This window comes from Podarcis pityusensis (assembly GCF_964106645.2).
Source record: "Podarcis pityusensis genome assembly, chromosome: Z".
Classification (NCBI taxonomy): Eukaryota; Metazoa; Chordata; class Lepidosauria; order Squamata; family Lacertidae; genus Podarcis; species Podarcis pityusensis.
This window is the reverse complement of record NC_138044.1, coordinates 34,194,939-34,222,749: the sequence shown is the minus strand read 5'-3', so window position 1 is coordinate 34,222,749 and position 27,811 is coordinate 34,194,939. Positions and strand designations below refer to the sequence as shown.

General features: G+C 42.7%; 1 long non-coding RNA gene across 1 annotated transcript; it reads right to left on the bottom strand.

Moving 5' to 3' along the window:
• Positions 1-22,979: 22,979 nt before the first annotated feature.
• Positions 22,980-27,542, bottom strand: LOC308468373. Its single transcript, XR_013981609.1, has 3 exons — positions 27,466-27,542; positions 26,066-26,151; positions 22,980-23,061 (listed from the first exon to the last, which is right to left on the bottom strand). It is a non-coding gene; the product is annotated as an uncharacterized lncRNA (long non-coding RNA).
• Positions 27,543-27,811: the final 269 nt, after the last annotated feature.

Sequence of the window (27,811 nt, the reverse complement as noted above, 5' to 3'; positions counted from 1 at the left end):
CCCAACCAGCATGGCCAATGGTCAGAGATTACGGTAGCTGCAACGCAACCACACTGGCTATGCCTGGACTAATTAACATTACAATCAGAGTCTTAATTTCCCAGTTTATCACTTTTGATATTTCCACATTTCCCACTGTTGAGCTACTTTTGTGTATGAACTTATGAAGCTTCCTTACACCATTGGTCTATCTGGACCAGTGCTGTCTGCACTAGCTGGCAGGGGCTCTCCAACATATGAGACTTTTCAGTCACCAGAGAAGTTTTCACTCTGTCCCCGAGCCTTGTCTCCTCAGTCACCAAAGACTCACATATGCCGCCACTGAGCCATGATCACCTTCCTCTCTACTTAGGTTCTAGAGAAGCATGACTACCACAAAATCTCTTTCTCTCTTTTATTAGAAGGAAGGAAGGAACTCATTTATACCATGAATTTCACTTTGGTCTTTAATAAGAGGCTCTTAAAGTTGTTTCTAGTGAAGGAGGGGATTTTTTTAAATCTTATTTCTGAGACTTAAGTACCTATAAAACTGACTAACCTTGGAAGTTACTTCTTCCTTCTCATCCATGTGATCTTTCTGCCAGATAAGTATTTACAGTCACTAAGGGTCCAATATTTCCATTGGAGTGGTGAGTTTTCAGTGCAAGAAGGGGAATTTTGCCTGCAAACATCTATGATTTGTTACTCAAGTGTTCTTTTGATTTCTCAGGTCTGCACAGTTAGCAATTCTAGATGAAGTTCAGAGACACAGCAAAACAATACTTGTAGGACAAATTATCCCAATAAACATATAAGTTACACAGCTCTCTTTCAAAGGCTTGATGTTTGAAAAGTGCTGATGGCTGAAAGCATGCCATTGTCATGCCTGTTTTAAAAATGTTCTTGGTGAAAAGTTATTTCCTTTGCATTTGTACCATTTTCAGTTCTCAAACACTGCATATTCAGTTTAGTTTAGAAAGGTGACTAAAGTAAGGGAAGCTTGACAAGGGGGTTATCTGGCACTGTGGTCTAAATCCCTTAGTGTCTTGGGCTTGCCAGTCAGAAGATCAGTGGTTCGAATCTGGGTGAGTTCCCATTGCTGTCCCAGCTCCTGCCAACCTAGCAGTTCGAAAGCACGCAAATGCAAGTAGATAAATGGGTACCACTGTGGCAGGAAGGCAAATGACATTTGCCATGCGCTCTGGCTTCTGTCACGGTGTCCCGTTGCACCACAAGCGGTTTAGTCATGCTGGCCACATGACCCGGAACTGTGGACAAATGCTGGCTACCTTGGCCTGAAGTGAGATGAGTGCTACACCCCATAGTCACTTTTGACTGGACTTAACCTTCCAGGGGTCCTTTACCTTATTTTTTATCTTCTTTCTCTTTCTCTAAATCTGTTTTTTGGAAAGTTGCTTATTTGTCTGTCCATTTGTTATCTATGTATTTGGATGTATTACGATATTTGGGAAGCATAGTCCCTGAGACTGAGTAGCAGGTTTTGGTATTTGGATACCATTGGGCTATTTTGAGTCAAGATGGTGGATTGAATCTTTCAAAACTGCACTGATTTTGACCACTGATTTCAAAACCCTTGATCATCTTGGTTGCCCTCCTCTGCACTCATTCCAGATTGTCAATACCCTTCTTAAATTATGGTGCCCAAAACTGGACGCAGTCTTCAAGGTGTGATCTGGCCAAAGCAGAATAGAGCGGGACTATTACTTCCCTTCATCTGGACATTATATTTATGCGGATTCAGCCCAAAACAGCATTATCTCTGTTGCTGCTGCATCACACTGTTGTCTCATGTTAACATTTAGTGAAGAATAATTCATTTCTCATCAAAACCAAGCAGCAAGATTGGAAGCAGAATAAAATATAGGAGGACAGGCTCAATATCAATCTTTTCAGAAAATTCCAACCCTAGTCATGATATGTTTTACTAGACCAGGCATGTACAAAGTCCGTTTGGGGGGGCCTCATCCGGCCCGCCTGTCGGTTTAATCTGGCCCATGTGGCAGTTTATTTCCTGGGGTAAAATCCTTAAAAAAGCTCAACAACTTCAATCCTTAAAAAAAAAAAAAAAGGTTGGCCCTCATGGCCCTTCACTTCATCAAATCTGGCCCTCTTTGAAACAAGTTTGGACACCACTATACTAGACCAATTGGATGGTGCTTTACAAAACAGCCTTATTGGTCCAAAGCAATTGGAAGGCTGTCTGAATAATCTCAGGGTCTGTCTGCTTTGTTTTTTTCAACATTGTAGCTTATATTCTGCATATGCTTTGAGAAGACTTTGTCCAGAAAGAGAGCCTAACACTGCTTAAAATACGTTTTATAACTGGTATGTACCTCTCGACAGGCTTTTCCTTTTTTAAAAAGGGGTTTTTGGTCCAAGACACCCCACAGGTGCTACATTCAGTGAATTTTTCCCTAAAAGCCCTTTGTGCCCATCAATTCCAACAGAGAGCTGCAATTGACAAGAAGTGAAATGTTTGTGCAGAGTGTGGAGGAGGCAATGAGAATTCCTTTTGCCTCCATCCCCAATGGAGTTCAATTAAACAAAATCTTCTTATGTATGTGACACAATCACCCAGGAGGCCTTTTTCTCCTTGCGCGGTTCTTTCCACAGCAGTGTGTGTAGCTTGAAAAAAAACCGAAAGTCATTTAATGACAGTCCATCAAAATATATACGTTCAAGCCTCCTCCATCTGCGTCTAATTCTGCCCCGCGTTACCAAGTGCTCACAATGGAAATGCTACAGGCTTTTCTAGGTCATTTGGCATTATGTGAGAAATCACCTCCCTGTGACCCCATATGGTGAAGCGTCAGTAGCTAAACAGATTGGCAGGGCTGGGGTCAGAACGCACTCTAATCCTTCAGGACATCAGTTGCTGCTTAGCCAATTCGAAAACAGCTTGACTTTCCCTTCACCAATGACACTGTTTATTTCTCTGCAACGGTGCTGTCATAAAAGCTAACTGCAGTGGACAGATTTGATATGAATCTCCCCCCCCCCCAAAAAAAAAAGTAGTTTGAATGGAGCTAGGCAAGGATTTAATTCCAGTGCATCCTTAATACAGCTATGGAGGTTTACACAACAGATTGGGTGGCGTGGGGGTGTGCGTGTGTGCCTCGGAAGATGCCACAGATCGCTTGACTCGGCCCATTTATTCCGATCCTGGGAAATATGGTGCATGTGTGAGCTCCAGTGAGCACTGATCTAGTGCTTAGAGAGAAAGGCGGAGAGCCAGGTCCCCTGTGTTCCATTCAGAGCATTACCGCTGATTCGCCACATTGCATCATGCCCTTCATCTCTGTCCCACAGTTTAGAGATTGGCTGCCACTTGCTATCCTGGCAAGGGACCTCATGGAACAGACTCTTTCTCAGTTACTCCAGAGGGCAGCATTTGAACCAACGAGTGGAAACTGCAGGGAAGCAGATTCCAGTTAAGAACTGTTTGACAGTGGAAGAGGCTGCCTAGGTAGGTGGTGGGGTCTCCAGCAGAGGCTGGATGGTCATCTGATAGGGATGAGGTAATTACCTCCTGCACTGCCCTTCCTGACTGAGCAGGAGGCTGGGCAAGAGGGCCTCCAAGCTGTTTCCCAGCTCTATGGAACTTGCACTCTTTAACAACTTTAACAGTTGTGGGGAATCCAGGGAATACAGCAGTTTTGTTAAGAGTGCTGACCACCTCAGAGCCACAATTATCAGTTTCTTAAGCAAACTTAAGTTCCCAGAATCTTCCATGGTTGTTAAAGTGCTCTAAGAGTGTTTTAAATGCATGCTGTGGAGGTGACCTGAGTGTTCCCATTAGGGAATTTGCTCTTCTCTAACATTCAGATTTTTTATATATAGTTTGTCTAACATTGATGCAATGACTCCATCTAAGCACAAAATAAAACTCTTGGTGTGTTTTTTTTTATTTAAAAATATGATTACCATAGATTAGCATAACAAATGAGCAGAACTCTCCTCATGACATTCTAGGACTTACTGAAGGATTTACTTATGCAAAGAGGAAATTGGGTGATACAATTCTAAAGCATCACAGAACACAGAAGTAACTTTGAGACAGCTATAAGGCAGAAGAACATGATTCCCACCCACCCACCTTGTGTGTACAGGCGCTCGCTCACACACACACACACACACACACACACACACTGGAATAATGAGAAGACTGACATCGTATTTCAGATTACTAGCAGCCAGAATTACATTTTCAAACATTTCTGCAACAAAAAATGTGGGAGGGGGACATCCAACATTACTAAGCAGGAGCACCAGTCTCTTAGCCATGTTTAGCCACTGCTAAGGCAGTGGTGTAAGCAGGCACCATTTTTCTGTTCTGCAGTGCTATTTCCATTCCACTGCAGTACATTTTGCTGTCAACTGTGACGAAATTACTTACGTTACATTATGCCATTCATTTCAATGCAAATGAAACACAATGCAAATGGGTCTGGGGGTATAAGCAATTACAGACTGAAGGCACCACTAACAGGTACTGATTGTAGCTGCTGGAATGGTTCCTGTTCTGGACGTGGGGTGAAAAAGTAAACATTGGCAATTTCCATTAATGTTTCCATTTGCTCTGACTTCCATATGCTTAGGAGGTCATATATAGTGTTGTGTTGGTATTGCACCCAGTGACATGAGGAATCACAAAAATGAGACATGAAGAGATCACAAAGCCCTCAAAGTGATAACCCTAGCCAGGTTCACAGAACTGGGCAAATTCTTCATGTATTCATCATGTTCCCATCTTTCACTAAGGGGCATGTGCCTTGGGCAAACAAGGTACTGTATTATCAGAGAAAATGGGCACATTTCAGTCAAGCAGAAAAACACTCAAGGAAGATGTAAAGCAAAGCCAGGGATGGATTACCCTGGGGATAGCCCTTCTGGCCAGAAAGAGATGTCTAGAAGGCTACATTTGGACCTTAGACCTAAGGCATCCCACCCCTGGCTTAGAGTGATGTTGTGTCAGGGGCAGTAGGAGGGGAAAGCTGGCTTCATCTAGACACCTGATGCTACTTGGAATGTTAGTCCAGAAAAATATATTTCAAGAATCAGCTGTGGGCACAAGGCACTAGGGACCTTCCAATTTCCCAAAGGTATCACATGACCCAGAAGCTGTCTGCGGACAAACGCCGGCTCCCTTGGCCAGTAAAGCGAGATGAGCGCTGCAACCCCAGAGTCCTCTGCGACTGGATTTAATGGTCAGGGGTCCCTTTACCTTTTTATCAAGTGCTAATACCAGCCCTGGTGTGGATCTAGGGAACACTGGAAGCAGCCTTATACCGAGTCAAACCAATGCTCCATGTAATATTGTCTTTTATTTTCTGGAAGTAACTTTTTTCAGGCAGGGGTCCTTCTCAGCCCTACCTGGAGTTGTTGGAGAGTGAACTTGGGACTTCCTGTATGCAAAACAGCTGCTCAGCCATGGAGCTATGCCCCTCCACCCCCCCCGAAGCCTCACAGGGTTGTGTGGCTTTCAGCAAGATCTCACAGAGCTCTTGTGTTTTCTCACCAGAAGCTACTGTAGCCACACAACGCTGCTGGTGGTGGTGGAGGAATGCCTGCAGGGACACCGCCTGATTCCACCACCCGAAGCTGCTATGTCCGTCTGCCTCATGGATGGGCTGGCAGTGCCCAAATGAATATCTTTATTCATAAGAACAAATTAAAGTCACTTTCTTGTCTATGGTTAAAAACAAAGCTTTTTCTGATTCTTGTTGCCTGCATACACACACCTCGCCCCCCCTTGCTATCATTTAAATTGTAATTTACAATGCTAAACTGAGAGGGGGGAACAGTTCAAATGCATGGTTTGCTCTGTTGATGTTTAAATTTTAATCTGCAGTGAATAATAAGTATGTGATTCCTTTGTTATCCGTCAGCATTTTCTCCAGTCCACTGGGGACCCTGTGTAACTTCAGAGGAGACCCATCTGTTTCACTGTTCTGCTCATTATGCCAATCAAAAAGTCACTTCTAATAGAACGAAGGATGCAACACAATCCTTTCAGTTCCGCCGGCAAAGAAAATGAAAAATGAACTATCAAGACTCATTTCTGTCTATTGTTTCTCACAAGAATTTGCATTTTCATGAAAAGCAATGCACAGCAAGTTACCATTTTAACTTAGTCTTTAATTAGTTGGTGTAATAACCATTGGCTTTGCTGTAAGGTGTATGCCAGTGTTTATTGATATGACAGTAAAATACAAAATGATTAGTCTGTTAACAAAAACTAAGAAATATTTGTATTATACTTGACTAAAATATGTAAGCTGGTGGGTCAAAATTGTGTGAGTATTTGGTTCTAACTAATGTGCATTTTTCATGTTCCCTTGCACGTGCTTCATCTTTGCCTTTACTATCGCTTATTTGTGCAAACCTGTAAGTTTTATTGGAATTAATTGACAAAAGCATTTTTCATAAACGAAAACGTTTTTCCTGGCAGAAATTTATGTACTGCTTAACAGAGGGACACACACTTTTCACATGCAAGACTGTATACAGACAATGCACAAGCAAGCTATTTGCATGCCATTCTCTTTCACACACAAATATTCATACATTTGTTCATATACACACACAACATACACTGACAGTCCTAAATATTGGCCCATAACTGGAAACTACTGTCTACCTCCTCCTCTGCTTCCCATTAACAACAAACAGTCCCATCTCCCTGTAGTCCTTGAGTGTAGATGGATCCCTCCCAGCTTCTGACAAGATTGAATGTTTGTAAACTTTCCATAGTGTTTAAGCAGCTTGAGCCAATGACTTCATTTTCATCCACTGAAGAACAAATTATTGTTGCTAATTGAAACTGGGGCTTGGTTTGTGCTGATTAGGGATTAGGTGAGGTTTTAAAGGCAGGGGATGCAAAATGGGAACTCAATATATGGTGGCCTCATTTCAAGCCATATACCTTTAAGCTGAGGAAGACTGAAGCTAGGGTTCATGTTGTATTCCTGCCGTTCCTCTGCCTCTCTGAGTGTCCTCCCATTTTTCTTTTGCAGCATCTCACAATCATCTTTTGAAGTTCTCTCCATCATTCTTTGTTTTCTGCTTGCATTCACATAAGCTCTCTCACCTTTTCCAATATTAAAAAGCCCTTGGGGGAAAAGGTAAAAGGTGACACCGGACACTTTTGGCACAAGGAAGACTTATTGTGGCCTCTCTTTGACTCAGAATGCATTGGTATAATTGTTCGAAAAGGATGGATCTTCCAATTCTGGTTTCTCGCATTTCCAGTCTGAATTTCAATTCTCCACATTTCCACACCATTCTGCAATAAATTGTATTTGTTTTTTTAAAAAACCTCACAAAAATTCACCAGCATTTTAGAGTTTCTTTTAATATGCATATTTTTATGCAATCTCCCCTAATGTGAACATTGCTGCAAACAATGTTCAGTTCTTGTGGAATTGTTTTTAAATGTTCGTGGTTTGTTTGTTTGTTTTGCTTTTGCTTTTCTCCTTTTATTCTTGTAACCGTTTTAAATTGGTGGCTAATTTCCATACAATAATGCACATTTGTATGTTATTTTCACCAATATATGCATCTTTACGCACAATTTCTCCTAATAAACACATTTTTCTGAACATTATTTCTGAACATTATTGTGATGCAGGACTGCATCACAAAATCGGAGAAGTGTGAATTTTGAAGGATGACTATGTTTAAGTCCATGCATAGTTTCAAGAAATGCACAATGAAGAGTTTCACATTAAAATGCAAACCAAGCTGAATTTCTCCCCCCACCCTTAATCACACCCCGACGTAGAAGGTTAACTAGCTTCTCATTGTAGAAAAATCAGTAAAACGACAATTCACATCTTCGTTGTTATACAGTTAAGCAAAATGCTAGTCTCTGGCTATTCCAATAATGCATTAAGGTCATTTTTAAAAACAAAACGAACGAGAGAAAGCAAGAGCAACCTATATATTTTCTAGCTTAAATTACTTTTCCATCATCCTTTTAGCTGAGTGTTTTATTTTGCCCCAGGCAAATCAATGAAAAATTATCTACTGGAATATAACATTTTGTTTATGTACATTCACAAGAGGCCAGTTTATATATAAAAAAAGCTCTTGATTTGGCAGCCTATAAAATCAAAATGGTTATCATAAGGGTTACGCTCTTTTGTTCCATAGATGGCACATTCTGCTTATTATATTTGAATGCCGTCTAATTTTCTCAAAACAAACCCTCTGAAGATGGCGTTCTTGAAAGCATTCAAATAAAAGAATCTCTGAGAATGTCATAAAACTTCTTTTTAGAAAGCAAGTCCTAATTATAGATACGGTGCTTGCTGTAGTTTGCTCTCTCTCCTCTTCCCCACCTTTCCATTTTTCAGTGTTCCTTGTTGTTAGAGACAGAGATCAAGAGGGAAAAATAATACGATGTGTTTAATCGAAAAGAAAAACAGTAACCACCTGCCAAATCTTTCTGTGCAAGAACTTATGCACGTATAGCAAGTTGTGTAACACTTTTTTGGCTCAGAGTCAGTTGTAAATGTTAAAGCAAGAAGGAGGGGGGGGGGCTGGTGTCTGAAAATGATTTAAATAGACCATGTCACAGCCTGAGGGAGTACAAGTGAAAGTGTGACCCTTAGAACTTAGCTGAGAACAAAGACAGCAGGGAGGTCATATAATAAGAAATCACAGAAATGAACATTGCCACAAATGAGTTTTGCTGAATGCAGAAGGTCCTGGGTCCAAACCTCTGCATCCTCTGGTAAGGCTGAGAAGTCTCCAGTTTGGAACCCTGGAGAACCATTAACCATGAGGACAGCAGAATTGTGTGGCCTTTATCCCGGAACCTGAGCAAAAGCAATCTGAGGCTAACCCTGCTCAAGCAGCTGATCAGCATTACCAGCAGTGATCTGACAGCTATGGACTGGGCCTAAATGTCATCCTTCAAAGAAAACTGCCACATACTGCATTGGACCATTTGTCCAAGTAGATCTGTATTGCCTACCTTGACCATCCACAGCTCCCCAGGGTTTTGAATGGGAGTGTTTCCCAGCCTTTTTAGTGATGCCATGAATAAAACCTGGTGGCTTCTTCATGGAAAGTATCTTTTGCCTGCCTATTAAAGAATAATTTAATGTGTTTTTAATATTTTAATTTTGGGGCATCTTGGGGCAGAAATAAACTTTTGATGGGATGAAAACACAGCAAAGGAACTATAGGAGTAGTATATTTCTTTACATAAAAAAATACAAATGGGGAGTCTTGGGGTGCACAAAATCAACATGGGGTCTGTATGCAGCCAGTGGGCCACAGGTTAGACCCCCCTGCATTGCAGGTAGGTTTTTTTGAGGCGTCCAAACTTCTGCAGTGCTGTTTCTGGATGAACTGTTTGTTCTGAGGCCAAGTGTCACACATGCTGCTCGATAACCTCTCTTGTGATGCGTGAACATCGATTTTCACTTTTGCCTACTGTCCCCCGACTTCTCTTCCTTTGAGAGCCACCAATGATGAATTGACTCATATTGAAAGAAGGAAGATGTTGAGACACTACACTGCTGACTGCCTCACCAAGGATACATCTCAAACATACAATATAACATTTAAAATAACCAACTGTAGGTTAAAGCAGCAGAACAAAAATTAAAATAACCCACCACAACATTGTAAATTAAATTGAATTGTGCTTAACCTTGAGACTTCCAGAGCTAAAAACTCATTTTGACAAACTGTCTTTAAGGGTCACTGTGGCACTTAGTCTCACACTCTTGTGAATCATTACTTTATTATGGCTTTCTCATGCCAGCTTGTTCTCCTCCTCCTCCAATGCAATGCACTGCAAGGCTTGTGTGACTGTAACAGCTGTGATATTCTTCTCCTATTGCAATGCGTTATACGTGGGGCTGCCTCTGAAGATGGTTCAGAAACTTCAGCTGGTGAAGAATTCTGATGCCAGGTTGCTCACTGGGGCAAGACGGTTTGAGCATATTACACCAATCCTGGCCTGACTGCACTGGTTGCCTATTAGTTTCTGAGCACCGTTCAAAGTGCTGGTTTTGACCTATAAAGCCTTAAATAGCTCAGGACTGCAATATGTCAAGGGTTGTCTCTTCCCATATGAAGTGACCCTGATCCTGTGATCATCATCTAAAGCCTCTCTTTGTGTGCCTCCTATACAAGAGGTCCATAAGGTAGCAACACAAGAATGGGCCTTTTATGTGGTGGCCCACTGTTTGCGGAATTCTCTCCCCAGGGAGGCTCATCTGATACTTTAGTCACACATTTTTTTGTGTTGTAAAGTGCCCTGTGATCCTCGGATGAAGGGCAGTATAGAATAAATAAAAATTAATAAAATAAATAATAAAACAAAACTATGGATAATTGGACTGGCCAGTCAAATCTTATGAGTCAGGCAGGCTACGGAGGAGTACAAAGACAATGACAACATTACACATGCACCTCAACATCATACAGAGGAAAATAAGGAGAGTTTTGCAGGCCTTTATGCTGTACAGAGTGTCCCCAGTACCTTTTGCTATCTGAGTTCCATTCCAGCTATAAAAGCCAACTAGACACCCTCTCTCTCTTTCTTACACACACACACACACACACACACTTTCTGTCAAGGAATGAGAAAATATAGAATCTGAAAGTTTATCAAAGGGAAGATAAACTGTGCGTGAAATTCTCATAAGTTTTTGACATACTTGCTTTACTTTGAGGTGACTAAGGGACATTTGTGAGTGTCCAGTATTTCATTCTACAAATTGTCTAACCAATGGACTGCATTCTGCATCCCCTTGGGTGCTTGTGTTTCATTTAAAGCCCAGATAAGTCACATTGGGGAAACCCTGCTCACACATCACAACTTGTCCTACCTGTAGCAAGAGACTAAAATTCATGGGAATTAAGTGGCTGGAGAAGAATGCAGGGCTTGCTGTGATTTTTTTAACCAGCATGTGAAGGCTGCCATATATTTTGACACCCTGATCTTTCCAGGGTTCCAAAAAGCAAGAGAGCTTCTATGAGCACAGGAGGCTTCCTTGCAGCAAGCAGTGGGAGAGTACAGCTGGAGGCCAACAGCAAAGAGACATCCACCAAGGACCCCCTAGAATTCAGCTACTGGTTCATTGAGCTGTCTCCCTCAGGGACTTCTGCTTTGCCATAAATGCAGGGCCTGCCCAAATAGCAGGCAATTGTTTCAGATGATGGGCATGGGTGGTGATGAATTGGCACCCTTCCCAAGACTCCCTGCTTGTCTCTGCTCACTTGACCTGCCCAATCCAAGCACACACACACAACAAATAAGTCAACTTTGGAGTCAACTCCTGGTGGAGCTTGTTTGCTCCTAGTCCTATTATAAATACCACATTTTTCGTCCCATAGGACGCTCCATCCCATAGGACGCACCTAGTTTTTTGGGGGGGAAATAAAGGGGGAAAAATTCCTTTATTTCCCCCCCCAAACCAGGTCGGGGAACCCGAACCAGGTCGAGGAACAGTGGGATAGCGGCGCTGCGCCTCCCTGCTGTCCCCCGAGCTTGTGGGGCTGGCTGATGTCTGCCCGGCACGCAGGGCGCTCTGCTTCAGGGTGCCCCGCGTGCCGGGCGGCAGGCTGCTATCCGCAGTGTGGGGAGCCCTGCGGGGAACTCCTGTAGGGCTCCCCACGCTGCGGATGTCTGCCCGGCGCGAAGGGCGCTCTGCTTCAGGGCGCCTCTCGCGCCGGGCGGCAGGCTTCTATCCGCAGCCTAGACAGCCCTGCGGGAACTCCCGCAGGGTTGCCTAGGCTGCGGATGCATTCCCGAAGCGCCGGGCGCTCTGCTTTCAGCGCGCCCGGCGCTCCGGGAAGCAGGCTGCTATCCGCAGCCTAGACAACCCTGCAGGGCTGCCTAGGCTGCGGATGTCTTCCTGAAGCCTGGAGAGCAAGAGGGGTCGGTGCGCACCGACCCCTCTCGCTCTCCAAGCTTCAGCGAAAGCCTGCATTTGCCCCATAGGACGCACCCAGATTTCCCCTTCATTTTTGGAGGGGAAAAAGTGCGTCCTATAGGGCGAAAAATACGTTACCTGAATAGGGTTTTATGGGTACTTACTGTGCAAATAGGGACGCGGGTGGCACTGTGGGTAAAACCTCAGCGCCTAGGGCTTGTCGATCGCATGGTCGGCGGTTCGAATCCCTGCGGCGGGGTGAGCTCCCATCTTCGGTCCCAGCTCCTGCCCACCTAGCAGTTCGAAAGCACCCTTAGAGTGCAAGTAGATAAATAGGTACCACTTTCTAGCGGGAAGGTAAACGGCGTTTCCGTGTGTTGCGCTGGTGCCGGCTTGCCAGAGCAGCTTTGTCACGCTGGTAAGTGTCTGCGGACAGTGCTGGCCCCCGGCCTCTTAAGTGAGATGGACACACAACCCTCGGACACGACTGGCCTGTACGGGCAGGGGTACCTTTACCTTTACCTTACTGTGCAAATGCTGTTGGCCAGTAAATACTAGTTGCTGCAGGGTATGGGATTCAAGGGGAGGGCTTGTGAAAGTTCCTTGTGAGAAAACCTTGCTTCTTGATCAGAAATGGATTTAAGCCAAGAGACTGAGACTCCTTGGACTGCAGAATGGAGTTGGAGCATTTTCCTTTTGGCTCTCCAGCATTTTCCTTTTGCTGGTACTGTTCTTCTCTGGAGGAGAGATGAGGGAGCCGCTTGAAAGTCATCTGACCTGGTGATAAGACCCTTCTTCTGCTGTATTCAGAGTACAATATTCAGTGTATTCAGTGTATTCAGTGTATTCAGAGTACAATAAGACTTTCAACAGCAGCTAAAACTTGATTGGTTTAATCTAGTTTCCTTTATCTCTGTACTTCTGAATTTATGTATAGATTATTTCTTCTGTAATATCAGATCTAGTCTATGTTTGCTAACTTGTTGGTTGTTGTCATATTGGAAATTATTGGTATGTTTTGTAGGTTGGTTTCTTCCACAACCTCCATGCCCTGTAAAAATTGTATGTTTTGATAGGAAGTAGATTTCTGTTGTAAACCGCTTCTGGCAAAGCTCACTGTGGAAAGGCGGCATATAAAATAAACCAAATCAAACTAAAATATAAGTCAAATCTGGTTGATCACTACAATATGCTGAACTTGAGCCATGCTTTCCTTGCACAACAGCTAAAATTTATTACCAGCAGCTGCCTTCTGTAACAAACTTTAGTTGCTCAGTGAACTTTTTTCTATTCTGTTAAGCTGATGCAGGCAATTAATAGCACATCTCCCCCAATAATTAATTGATGCCTGTTGGGGTTTTTCTTTTAGATTTTTATATGGCTTTTATTGTGTGGTTTTATGTACTTTTGTAATAAACTGCCTTGACATTTTTATGAAATAGTCGTACATTTTTATATATATATAAATAAATACATTGTTGTTGTCATCTCAAGGTGATGCACAATAAAAACAGGGGGAAAAACCAGTTAAAAACGTAAAAAAACCAAATGTACATTTAAAACACAATTAATATCATACAAAATAGACACTCCTGGCGAAGACCCATTTATTCATCTGGGAAAGCCTGTCGGAACAAAAATATCTTCAATTGTTTCCAAAGAGAGGAGATAATGGATGCCTGTCATGCCTTAACAGGAATGCTATTGCATAGAACACAGACAGCCACACAAGTTATTGCAGAGAAGCATTCTGAGATCTTTGGAACTTGCAGGAGAAAGTTTTCTGAAGACTGAAGCTGATCTATTGAGTGCATAAGGAATAAAGAAGTCTCTCAAGCAACCTGATACACCACTGGTGTAATAAAATAAAAAAATATGAATACAGTGGTACCTCGGGTTACATACGCTCCAGGTTACATACGCTTCAGGTTAAAGACTCTGCTAACCCAGAAATAGTACCTTGGGTTAAGAACTTTGCTTCAGGATGAGAACAGAAATCACGAGGCGGCAGCGGGAGGCCCCATTAGCTAAAGTGGTACCTCAGGTTAAGAACAGTTTCAGGTTAAGAACGGACCTCCGGAACGAATTAAGTACTTAACCCGAGGTACCACTGTACCAGTTAGAATTTTCTGAGCAAAGTGTTATTTTTTTTGTGGATATTCTGTATCCTGGCCTACCTAATTAGCAAAAGAACTTTCCTGCAGGGAAAAAGAGAGAGAGAACGAGAAAGAGAGAGAGAAGCTTTCAAATCCATCAAAGCTGCCTATATGAAACATTTGAAACCATTGCTTTTTTTTTTTTTTTAGTATTGACAGGAGTAAAAACAGCTTGTAGGTATGCTTCTAGCCACTCTTATTGTTACTAATTAGTTTGTTCCCAGAAGAAGGGTGCTACCTGTTCCAATAACATGATGCCATTAAAAATAAAAACCTCAAGAGTTCATGTCCACATCATAACATTTTAGTGTCGGAAATGAATTAACACACTTAGCTACCTATTTTGACAGCTCTTGTAAATATCAGCTTTACATAACAGAATCCATTTGCTTCATTGGCAACCTGGAGCACTGTCTAGATTAGAATTTTCAGGAGATCTAAAACTTTGGTGGGTAGAAGAGAGTAAAAACATAAAACTGTAATACATGTTTGACACCCTACAGAAATATGACTGTTTCCTCATCCCCATAGATCAGGAGAGGGGGATCTTTTTTGGCCAAAGCACAATTGGCCCTTCTAGGAATTCTTCTGGTGGCCACATGGCAATCATAGGAGGACCAGAAGCAGGAGTGGTCAATGCGTGTTAAATTCATCTTTGTACACATCCACACATCCCTCTTTGTCCTCCATTTGGACAAGAAAGAGGTGCGACTAGAATACAAGGATGCATGTATTAAAAACACTGAAGGTAGGTGCAATGCATGGCTGGTGAGGCATGTGGCCTGGGGAGAGTCCTGAGGGCCAGAAAGAGAACTTTGTAGGGCCACATTCAGTCACTGGGCCTGAGGTTCCCCATCCCTGCTGAAGATTAATGTTCCTGCTTGCAGCTACAGCAAGCCTTTTGACTTCTTCAGGACGCACCGAGAGGAGGACAATCCTCCTATTTCTTTCCCACCTCTCTGAGGCCTTCTACTGCTGTGCTATATGTTGCAGAGCTAGCGTTGCAGAGTTCTGGTTTGAAGCTTGCCCTGATTATGGACATTATATCTACACACATGCAATGGAGGAGAGAGTTGTTATGGTGAGTGGGGAAACGAAAAGCTGTCCTTTTTCCATTCCTAATTTTTGAAGCATCCCTATATAGGGCAGAGACAAAACCTCAAAGAACACACACCTAGGCCTAATTCCAGCAGTGGGCATCAACAACACTCACCTGACCTCCATCCAGCTGAGTCTCAGAAGCACACCATTACTGAGAAGGGAAGAGGCACAGTGATGGTGAGGCAGTGTGGTGCAAGCAAACTGGCAAGAGCACGGCATTGGCTTTGCTGGTGTGCTTTTGAACTGCACTAACCTTGCAGCCGCTACATCCCTTCCCCTCTCTGCAATGGTATGTTCCAGTGACTCAGTCAGATGGGGTCAGGCAAGGTGTTAGGAGCTAGAGCAGGATAATTTCTTCTCCCCTTCCCTTCTTCTCGTTTCTAACACTCCTCAACATTCTGTACTTCCTCAAAGTGAATATGCCCTTATTAGGCTTTCCCCACCCTTTTAAAAAACCCCACCCCACCCCCCAAAAACCTATCCCTCTAAATTTACAAAATTATAGTTCTGTGTCTCTATTAAGTCTTTCAAGAAACTGGTGTGTTATTTCTGAGTGGTCCTGTTTCAGTTAATAGGCACTCAATTATATCTGAGTTTGCTATCAGAAGGAATGATATGGCAACCCCAAAAGTGTGTGTGTGTGTGTGTGTGTGTGTGTGTGTGTAGAGTGAATAGTTGATAAGACAGTTGTAAGGCTACATACACCACGCATCATTAGACTCAAGCAATAGTATCATTTGCATTCCAACCTTTGCAGCATATGGCAATCAAAATGACAGCCGATGGCTGAGAGCAGAAAAGAAGGTGAAGAAAGTGAGAGCTATACCTGTGCCTTCCAAGCCTCTTCGTACTCCATGCACAAAATTTAGCAAAAGGGAGGCTGTCAAGAGACTCAGGAGGAACTTTGCCATGGGATTGCTACCTTAACCAATAATGTATTTTATGGAGATTGGTTGCTATAGCTAGCCATAACACTCTTAGTTCACGGGCAACACTTTATGCCTATTCTTGACTATGCATAGTCTCCTACGATATCCACATGGTGTGCCAAAGCACCACAAAGCTTACTTAGATAAACAAATACCAGAAGCAAACAGAGACAGGACTTGAAAGGAAAGGCTTCAAAGCCAGATAAATATTGCTTTAGCCAGGCCAGGCCACCACTCCCACGAATGCCTTTGAGACAGAAAATAAATGAGAAAGAGAAACTTTGTGCTACTGATACATTGCAGGGTGCATGGGCTTATGGGATATATAAGACTCTAGAAGAGGACTATTCTGAAGGATCTTAAACAACTCCAGAGTTCAGCTGCGGGGGGGGGGGGGGCGGAGAGTGGATCTTCAGGAGTTTTGGTTCCCTATAATGGAGTGCAAAGCCTACACACAGCAATGCCCTGGGTGTATAAATAAGCAAGTCTCATGTGACAAGATACCACCTAGCAATCCACATCTCATCTGGGGTGATAGGCTGAATGCTGCACCAGTCTGGAGCTGACACAAATATAGCACCTGGATCAACACTTCTAACAGTGAAACTGGCTCAGGATAAGAAGATCCTGAGTTGGTTCATCACTCTCCCCTGGAATGCCCTGTTTGTGGGTTTTCTGATGGCTCCCATGGGCAGTGCCAGATTAAACTTTGTGGATGTCCCTGGGCAGTTAAAATCTCGTGTGTGTGTGTGTGTGTGTGTGTGTGTGCTTATGCACATGTTCTAGTGGGATAATATTGAGCTAAGTGAGCATGACTGAAATTTTCTTTCAAGATCAAATCTATATCATTTTGATCTGTTGTTGCAGAGCCCCTAAAAGGTATGGGGCCCATAGGCTGGTGCCTTCTCTACCTATTTGGTAATCCGGCTCTGCCCACTGGTAGGGATCCTCATAACAGTTCTGCCACCCAGCCATTCAGCTGGCGGAAAGAGAGGTTGGCACCAACTGAGTGATGTTTGCATCGCTCCATCACTAGTTCCTGATAGGAAGCCAGGTAAGGGAGCTGTTCCACACTTGCACCACCTCAACATTTTGTGGATTTAGATTTAGATTCCTCTATTGATACAGTTTTAGACCCGATAAACTTATTGGTGTGTGTGTTGGGGGGGGGGGGAATTGCCATGAGGAAAAGTTACAACTTCAGAGGCTTTCTAGTTCAGAAGGGAGAAAACAAGGGGTAGGTAACTGCAGAGAGCATACTATGTGAGGGTGTTTTTTAATGCATAGTGTGGATAATGATGATACAGAGAACCTTACTTTCTCATGATAGCAAAACCTTGAAACAATCAATGGAGCTGAATGGTGTTACGTTCAAGACAGACAAAGGGCATAGTTAAGCCCTGGAATTCACTGCCACTTTAAGAGCTTGAAAAAGAGGACCAGACAAATTCATGAAGGAGAAGGCTCTCAATAGCTACAAGTCATAATGACCTCCAGGAATAAGAAGCAGTATACCAGCTGGTGAGGAATTGTAGCAAGAAAGGGCTGTTGCCCTCAAGCCCAGCTTGTGGGCTTTCCAGAGGAAAATGGATGCTGGACAACATAGTCCTTTGGTCTGACCCAGCAGGACATCTTATGCTTTCTCTTTGAAAGGAAATTACAGTGGTGCCTCACAAGACGAAATTAATTTGTTCCGCGAATGTTTTCGTCTAGCGAATTTTTCGTCTTGCGAAGCACGAAATCCCATAGGAATGCATTGAAATTCAATTAATGCGTTCCTATGGTCAAAAAAAGTCCAAACAAAGCCAAATTTAGTACAAAAAGAGTTTATTAAGTGCTCTTTAAAGTCACACCCACCACACAGAAATTCAAATCCAGAAATTTTTTTAAAAAACAGCAGAGTGGCCCAATGGTCACAGAAAATCATAAAAATGCAGAAAAAAACCACACAAGCTTCCAGATTCTTGCAAACCCCTCCTCAACTGTTCCCCCAGCCACCCACCACACAGAAATTCAAATCCAGAATTTTTTTAAAAAAACAGCAGAGTGGCCCAATGGTCACAAAAAATCATAAAAATGCAGAAAAAAACCACACAAGCTTCCAGATTCTTGCAAACGCCTCCCCAACACCAAGTCCTTGAATTCCAAACACCCCAACCCAAAATCCAACCCCCCCCAAAAAAGTTTTAAAAGTTTAACTTACCAAATGGCTGCAAAAGAAGTTTTGGAAAAGCTTCAAAAATCACCAAAGTCTTTAAAAACCTCAAAAAAAGGCTACCACACCACGTTCTATGAGTTGCTCCTCGAAGTCAAGTCGCAACTGTATTAACGGTGTTAAGAAAAAGGAAACAAACTTGCCAGACGTTTTCGTCTTGCGAAGCAAGCCCATAGGGAAAATCGTCTTGCGAAGCAGCTCAAAAAACGCAAAACCCTTTCGTCTAGCGAGTTTTTTGTCTTGCGAGGCATTCGTCTTGCGGGGCACCACTGTACTGGCATGAATGCTTACACCTCTCCCTTTCATACTAGAATCCAGTGATGGCGCCCTCACTGTTTTCTTTTTTTGAAGGTAGCAAAATGGCTCTTATTCATTTGCCCCCTCAAGATAAACCTCTGATAATTAAAATGTCACTTCTGAGGCAAAATAAAGGCGGCCGGGGAGGGGGTGGACACACACACGAAAATGTGCTCAGACATGGCTACAGCCTACTTGAAGCTCCTGCCCTCTTTGAAGAACACTCTGACCTGATGTGCAGAAAGGAAGCAAGAAATCCAATAAAATGCCTTTTGACATAATATATATAGTGTGTGTGTGTGTGTGTGTGTGTGTGTGTGAGAGAGAGAGAGAGAGAGAGAATAGTGACACTAGTACTTGAAAAGCCACTTCACTGAAAAATGAGCCACTGCTTGGGGTGAAAGGGGAACCAATGACCCAGCATGTTACATAATGGTACATAGGAAACAACCGAACCAGCATATGCCATAATAAGGGGTCATAGGTTTGTTGCATCCAAGCAAGCTGCAAAAGTAACTCACAGCAAACCATTCACAGCCACCAGATAAACAAGGAGCAGCACATTTTTGTGAGGGGCCTCCAGAGAGATATCTGCTGAGGTACCTGCTGAGGGTCTCCTGAACAGTATAATATGTTTATTAGAAGATCACAGTATTAATGTAAAAGAAAATTTATACGAAGTGATAGAGCTTTGCTACGTTGCACCTCTAAAACTGGCAAACATATATCCTGAAGTCAGTAATATCTGTTGGAAATGTAAGAAAGGTGTTGCTGATTTCAGTCTCACACATTCAACTTGCTCAAAAAAACTAACATTGTCTGTGGAAAAGGTTATAGATAAAAGTAAAATAAAACCATTAGCTACTCCATACCTAATAACCCTTTGTATATTATAGCTGGGCATCTTAAATGAGTTTTGAGAAGTCATGAGGAGTCATCCAGAGTTCAGAAACCTCTTAATACCAGCAAAAATAAATACAGATAGTGCTTTGAACAAACAGTAGATGTGCGCATCAGTTCTGTGTGAGGACTGAGTAACAAGGTGTAGCAGGGTGATTCAGGGATCTGCACCCACCTCCCACCCCACCCAAGTTGAAGTGCTATGTCAGTAAGTCAGATCAGGCCACCACAAAGTTTCTAGTCACTATGTCCCCCCACCCCGTTCCTATGCTTTTCTATACTGCATCTCCCATATACACTTATACAGTAGTTCTATATTCTGCTAGCTCCATATACCGTACATTGCAAGAAGTGAAGTTGTCCAAAATGTTTCCTGCACACGACTGAAAAGTTCTAGGGGCTTTGTTTGTTAAAACCCAGCAACAGGAATGATTTGAAAGTTAAATACATCATTTAAGTTTTTGGATTTATAACAACAACAAAATAAACAAAAGAGCTGTTTACACCTCTGCAGGTAACCATATTAAACAGCCTCCTATTCCAAGGTCTCAGAAATCAGTAAAGGCCTATCAAGGGGCACAACCAAACACCAAAAAGTTTAAACACCACTGCAAAGTTTTAAAAATTGCACAAACAAAAACACACACCACTTGGCCACCTCTTAAATATTTTTAGGTAAGAACGAGACAAATCCCTGCCTCTCCTCTTGCCTCAGGGTTGTGGAGGAAAGTGGTTCCCTTTTACTTACTCTACAAAAAACCTCTGGTCTAATTTGTATGTAATGTGGCAGGCTTAATCCACTTTGGAGGGGTGCCAGTAAATTTCATCCACTTCAGCCAAATGTGGAAAGAAAGTTATAACATTTGTAGGCTTGCCATTATAGTGAACAGGAGAACACAGAGCTTCATTATTATTATTTTTACATAATTGCTTGGAAACTGAAAGACAAGCCCAAGTGGCAAGAGCACATAGTGACTCAGAAGTAGATCAGAATTTTTTAAAATGCAAAGATACAAGGCAAAGCTCGAGACTTCCGGGGTGGCGCCATCGGTAATGGCGGACTCCCTCTGATCCGGAGGGACCAGCTCCACGGGAAACGGGTCTTTCCCGCTACGGCGAAGCAGGGACCCTTTCAAAAATCACAGGCGGATGAAGCCTGTGACCATGGGACTCGGTGGGCACCTTTAGCGCCCCCCAACCCGCAAAGGAACCCACTAACGGGCTCCGGAGTGAAGAGGGGGAAGTGGCGCGGTGCTGAGAGTCAACTGCTTCTTCCATGGAGCGAAGCCGCACAGCCATTGCCGGAGAGCGCTGCCTTTTTCCTGGGACAATTTGGCTTTTAAAACAATCACCCGTGAGTACTTAAATTTCGGACAATTGGACTTCAAATAATGATTTGCGAGTAGAAAGGAAAATTGGACTAAGAAATTTACCTCAATTTGGCACTGAAACGGGAAGGTCTAAACAGGAAGTCAGCCTTCCGTTTCTTGTAGATAGATTAAAGCAAAGACATGGCAAACTAGAGTTCAGAAAACCGCCTGTAAAGGATTAACTTTCATCATTTAAAATTGTTGAACCCCCTTCGGAAGCAGGAGAAGAGGGGGGATTTTTTCCGGACTGTTTAAACCTGCAGAAGAGAGTGTAACGCAAAGTAACTTTCCACCGTCTTGATCCTGGAGCAGGGTGTCAGGACTGACGTTCTTTGGGAAGCTCATTGACCAGAGACAAACGTCTTTGACAGATAGTTAAAAGAAGAGAAACATAGTGATTCCATTGTTCCCCTTCGCATTTTAAAGGAACAAATATTGACAAAATATCTGAAAAAGGAAACTTTGTTGTTAGATCTGCCTTTAAAAGAAAAGAACAAATAGAAGCTCTTCCCCTAGAGGGAGCCTGTGAAACTGTTACCAATTCTGAACCGGGGAGCTTGCAGCTGCTACAGATTACGATCGTGGGAATAGACTTCTGACCTTGCAGAACAATGTACTCAGAAGCTCTGCTGCGTGCTTTCTGTAAAACAAGTGCCCTACTGGAACAGCTACATGAGAAGACGGACTTGATGACTGTTGCGATCAGAAATTTTGGACAGGTAGTGGGAAACTATATAGAGCCCACCCAGGAATCAAATCAGGAGTGTGCTCTGACAGAACAGATGAGGGAAGAGGATGCTGCTGAACCTTGGGCGCCAGAGATGGAGGGAGCTGTGGCCCAGCAGGAACATGAGTTCTTGGATTTGACAAATGAACTTGGAAAAAGCCAGATTTGGAAAGATAAAGTTTGGTTTGGTTTGGAAATGGGGGGTTGGATAGACCCCCCTATGCAGGGATGTTTGGACTTTTGAAGTCTGGCAATGGGCCGTGAGATGTTTGGGGTTGTGGGGGCTCTTAATTCTGGAGGGATTTTGAAACATGTTTTTAAATACCACATGGAGTTTAGTGTGGACTATGGAAAAGGGGCTGATTTGTTGAGAAGGGTAAAAAACACTGTTAAGTTGGAGTTCCCATGAGTGAAAGGAGCAGGAGACAAAGTAAAGTACAGGTATAAATATGAAGAAGAACTGCGGATGGGACATGGAAGGGACTTAAGGGCCTCGGACATAAGATTACCAGGTTAATGCGCTAGATTGATGGGATAGAAAGGACTGACAAAACCCGGGACCAGGAGGAAGAGACACTGGATGAAGATTGGAAGGGGAAATTTTTTTTTATTAGGATTGTTTTATAAAATTGATGAACGTTAGAAAAATGTTGGAATGAAATTATTTGGCTTTAGCAAAAATGTTTAAAGAATTATGTAAGAATATTATGGTTAGGAGAAATTGGTATAAATAAGATCTAAGTTTTAAGCTTTAAGGTCTTTTATAATAAGATAAGATTAAAATAGATTAAGGTAATGCAATGACAGAATATTATGAAATATGGAAAGGACTTGCTGTGACAATTAACAACTAGGATACAAAAAAACGGAGGAGTGAGGAGGTCAATGAAAGAAGGCAACGACAGTTAAGGATTTGAGAATACTGGATTTGTTTTTAAATTTTTGTGGCTTATTTTTACTTTTTGATTGTGCTCTGTTACGTGTTTTGTTGTTATTTTTTGATTTTGATTTTTATCAATTTGTATTGTTGGATTGTGGTTTGTTTTTCCTTTGTTTTTTCTCTTTCTTTTTATTTTTTGTTTTTTCTGTAATTTTAAAATTCTTAATAAATCCATTTAAAAAAAAAGAAAAGATACAAGGCAAATCTCGAGGCCCTTGCACACCCCCAGCGAAAAGTTTGACGTGCTATAAGGCAGTTTCCCATGTTCCTTTGTGCTAGGTGTGTTGTCTCAATATGAGAGGGGCCCTCAATCATGTGAGCCCCCATCTACAGCCTGGAGAGCCACAGGCCAAAAATGTGATGAAGGGAAAGGCAACACTGGCACATGAATGAAGAGAAGAGCAAGTCTCAAAGGTGTGCTTAAAACAGTTTAATAAAATGATTAAAGCCCAATATGTTTCTCAAGTCAGATGGCTGTTCTTCAGGGGCAGTAAATCAGATTTATTAAGATGGTCCTAATTGTTCTTCCCTACATTTTCAAGAGGAGCAATAATGATAAAGAATAAATGAAAATATGGCAGGCCATTCAAAGCATTTGAAATCCTACAAAGTTTTCAAACACAAGAAAACAACCCCGTATTTTCTCTGTAAACTCTCTGTGAAAACTTAAAATTTCACTGCTCTCTGGAAGCGTCAGTTATATCAGCTGGAAAATCCCCCCAGAACCACCTGGAAACCCATTGGATCCATCAGCCTCCAAGGGCAGACCATCTTAACAGATCTCCTGCCTCTGCAGAGGGTAAAAGGTGCTGAAAGCCTAAATCTCATCAGGAAGTGATCTGACCATGACAAGGGATTGATGTCAATATCCTCCTCTCTCTGCCCAGTTGTGAAAACAAGGTCCAGAATATGGCCAGCCACATGCATTGAGCTAATGACATCTTGAAACAGCCCCATGGCAATCTCCATAGTCATGAGGTACTGCACCACCCCAGAGCCAGTCATCTTGACATGGATGTTGAAGTCTCCCAGAACCAGCACTCTATGAGTCCTTAATACCACCTCTGAGACCAGTTCTGTCAGCTCAGGCAGGGAGACTGCTGGGCAGCAAAGCGGGCGGTAACCAGCCAAATCCCTAATCTGTCCCAACTGACCAATTCCAGAAGCACACTCTAGATTCCTCCTCCAAACTGGACAGAGTCTGGAAAGAGAGATGTTATTTCTATTGACTACAACAACTCCCCCTCTCTGACTCTCAAGTCTGCCTTGATGCTGCACCAAGCACAGCTGAGTGAGACCAACTCCACTCTGCTCATCCACCCAGGTCTCAGTGATACAGACGAAATCAGCCTCGTCATTCATAATCAGACCATGGTTAACGGAGATCTTACTCAGAGCTGACCTGGCATTCAACAGCAACAGCTGCAGACCTGAGGGCTGGTTAATAGGACAACTGCGCTTCCCCAGGTTGGAGGAGGGGCTGGCAAAAGGAACAATCACTAATATACATGAAAGAGACCAGATTTAACCATAACCTAATTCCCCAATTTGGTGGTGGGAATCCACGTAAAGGGTACTTTTCATGGTAGAATTTACAGAAAAGCAAGCCTGCAACCTGCCCTCATGTGAGCCTGAAGACATGGCTTTGTTTAGGATGCTCTGTTAACCCAAGATGCATTGGGATTTGCCTTGGGGAAGCAAAGCATCCGGCCAAAATTGCCTGGGTCATTTTCTGATGAAGAATAGTCAGAACTCCTGGTTCTGATGAAGAATAGTCAGAACCAGACCATTTTAGGACACGGAAGGTCTCAGATCTCCAGCCCTTTGAAATGGACCTAGAAAAAAATACTCAGCAACTTAAGTTGGTGAAAGAATGGAATGTTGTGCTCTGTTTGTCAAAAGTAGTTTGCCTTTACTGGTTTTCCCTCCCCTCCTTTCTTTTAACAAATTGAGTACAGTATGGTGTGAAGCAGCAGGATATTGGTCATTAATTGCACAGAGGCCCTTGACTGAAAGTTTGCTTAACCATTTTCTTTAAAAAGAAAGAAAAAGAAAGAAAAAAGGCACACTGGAACAAGCAGCCAACATTTTCTGTTATCTCTGCTTTTCCAGCATCTTATCTTTCCTTCAGCAGAACCTCTGTATTAAGGAATGTTGAAATTTCTACAGAAAGATGGCCAGACATCCCAGTGGCAAGAAACACAACTTTCACAGACTGCACTGCTCCCCTCCTGATGAACAGATGTGAGAAGGAGCAAAATGCATGTACAGCACTGCCTTTTGTAATTTGTCTCGCCACTGCATAAGAGGCATGCTCCTACCTTAATAAGCATCTAAGCATACAGCAGGCATTTTTAATGGTGGGGTTTCCTTTGTTTTTTTGGAGTCAGCCCAAGAAACCTATGATTTCCAGACAATGCTCTCAGGATTCACAGGAAACTGGGTACTACATCTGCAATTTGTCATCTTGTCTTGTGCAGAATTATGCTTCAGAACACTAAGCTTTAATTCACAGTTTGGAATCGAAAATCTTACTTTTGTCTGTTGGACTGTTGCCTGTTCCTAAGTAGAAATTCATGTAATAAGGGGACATGGCTCTTGGATATTATGCAATGTGTGAATGTGGTGTGTGGGGTGTGTGTGTGTGTGTGTGTGTGTGTGAGAGAGAGAGAGAGAGAGAGAGAGAGAGAGAGAGAAGGATAGCTATGTGCCCTAATTTGCAGAGGATCGGCAAAGGATGTGAAGGATGTGTCTATTTAAAGGGCTGTCTGATGCAGCTTAAAGATAATGAACCATCAGAAGAAAAAGCAGGAATGGCCTGAAGTTACCCATAAACAGTAAACACTTGGACAGCAAACTGAGCAGACATAAGTCACTTGCTCACAGTTCTTCCTCACTATGGTGAGATATGTTTCTAATTTGTTGCACATTAGCATATGCACATTTCAAGCCAATATGTGTCATATTTTGTTCTCTTTTCCATGATACATTTACTCTCTTTGGGGGTGGGCAGGGGGCAATAAGCGCAGTGACTGGGACAGCAAAGAACCAAAGTATGTAAGTGGCAAAAAAATGGCAGATAGAAGGGCTGTTTTTTCTGGGAATGAGCCATAAATGGCCTCCTTAAGAGTCTGTGAAGAAAACTCCAATGAAATGTGGCAGCTAACAGGCTATTAACTTTTCAACACATGGTTTAATTCATGTGATCATGTGGTAGGTAATCATGCAGTGGGTAATCATGCGTAAGTTATGCATAGTAAAACTTTGAATCTGAGTTTGCCAAAAGCTATCTACCTGCATTGGCTTGCCATGCCAAAATATCTGTAGAAATAAGTTTTAAGTACCCCTAGGCACTGCAAAATCCTAAGGTCACAGTGTGGCTTGCTTCAGGGCAGATGCTGGATTTCTGCTGACTGGTGAAGCCCTATTCCATCTCGTAAAATTCCAGAAGTCTGATACCTGCCATGCGGGCATGAAATATGAATTGCAGTGAGGCGGGGGAGGGCTGCTTAAAAAAAATGAACTGGAAGTACCGTATATTTTCTGGTCTTCAACAGATTTGTTTCTGGCCTTTCTTTCTTTCTTTCTTTCTTTCTTTCTTTCTTTCTTTCTTTCTTTCCTGGAGTTAGTGAGAAGGCAAAGGGAGGAGCTGATAAAAGAGGAAACAATTCCTTCCAAAGCGCACTGCAAAAAAATGCTCAGAGCATACATAATGAGGCTACCGAAATGGGAGTTGAGATTTTTCAGAGAAGAATATGAATATTATTAGATTAACAGAGACAAGGTCGAGGGAGGAAATGACGGAGGGTATAAAAATCAAGACCGCCAAACATACTGAAGGGTTGAAACAGAAATGCAGTGAAGATTCACCTGAGCTGTGTGTGCTGTGGGATGATAGGGAGCCTTCAGAATGAGAACGAAGTAAATATTTTGGCTGATACATCAGAAAGCTTCAGTGATAAGGAACAATGAAGCTAGCCAAGCACTGACAGCCCTCCAGGCCACCTCCAGAAAAACAGAGCAGCAAATGCTAGTCTGATAAGGAAAGAATGCCGGAACTTTGATCATGGAGGATTTTAATTACTGAGATTGCGGTAGTGATTGCAACACCTTTTTTAAAAATTAAAAAACCCCCGCTTTTGTAGATAGTGCAGGATTGCTCTCTAACACAATTTTTGAACAATCTTTATGGTCAAAGGCTATTTGGGAAACTAATCTGGTGAATGAGGCACATGTAATTAATAAAGACGGACACATATAGGATCTGATGATCACAGAGACATTTCAAATACATTTCCTTTCTCTCTCTCTCTCTCTCTCTCTCTCTCTCTCTCTCTCCCCCACCCCCTCTTGTAATGTTGAGAGATTTACTGTGAGGAAGCAGTAGAAGGCTCGGAGGACTGTTGAATATTAATTGCAAGCGGCTCAGCTCAACCTCTTAGAGCAGTTTCAAATATTCAGGGAACTGTATGCAACAGCACAGTTGAAATCCAATGTAATTAAGCAGAAAGATAGAAACCAATAAAACAAGTGAATATGATGGATTGGTCCAAAGCAAAGTGGAGCTGCAGCTAGGCAGAGAAGGCCTCCCCCCCCCCTTCAAGTGAGGTTTAGCAAGAAGGTAAACTAGGGGAAGGGCTGTGGATCAGTGGCAGAGTATCTGCTTTGCATGCAGAGGGTTCCAGTTTAAATCCCTGACATCTCCAGGGAAGGCTGGGAGAGAACTTTGCCAGAAGTCCTGGATAGACACTATCAGTGCAGACAGTACTGAACTAGAAGGACCAATGATATGGCTCAGTATAAGGCAGCTTCCAGTGTACCCAGAAAATTCCTTAAAAGACACAGGGCCTATCTATTATCTATCTATCTATCATCTATCTATCTATCTATCATCTATCTATCTATCTATCTATCTATCTATCTATCTATCTACCATAGGACCAATGCAGAATGCAGTATCTTGCATGAAGGACATAAGAAGAGCCTGCTGGTTCTAGTCCAGTAGCTTGTGGCTCATAAAAGCCAACCAGCTGCCTATGGGAAGCCTGCAAGAACAATCTGAGCACATCAGTATTCTCTCCATTTGTGATTCCCAGCAAATGGAATTCAGAAGCACCCTGCATCTCTCAGCGAAGTCAGGACAGAACCACTGATCCTCATTGCCACTGAATACATGGTCATAATGTGGGAGGGGTATACTTATCTTTTGCTGAATGGGCACGTGGTTTTGAAACACAGAGTGCCTTGGAGACCACCTCATTCAACCCCTGATTGAGAAA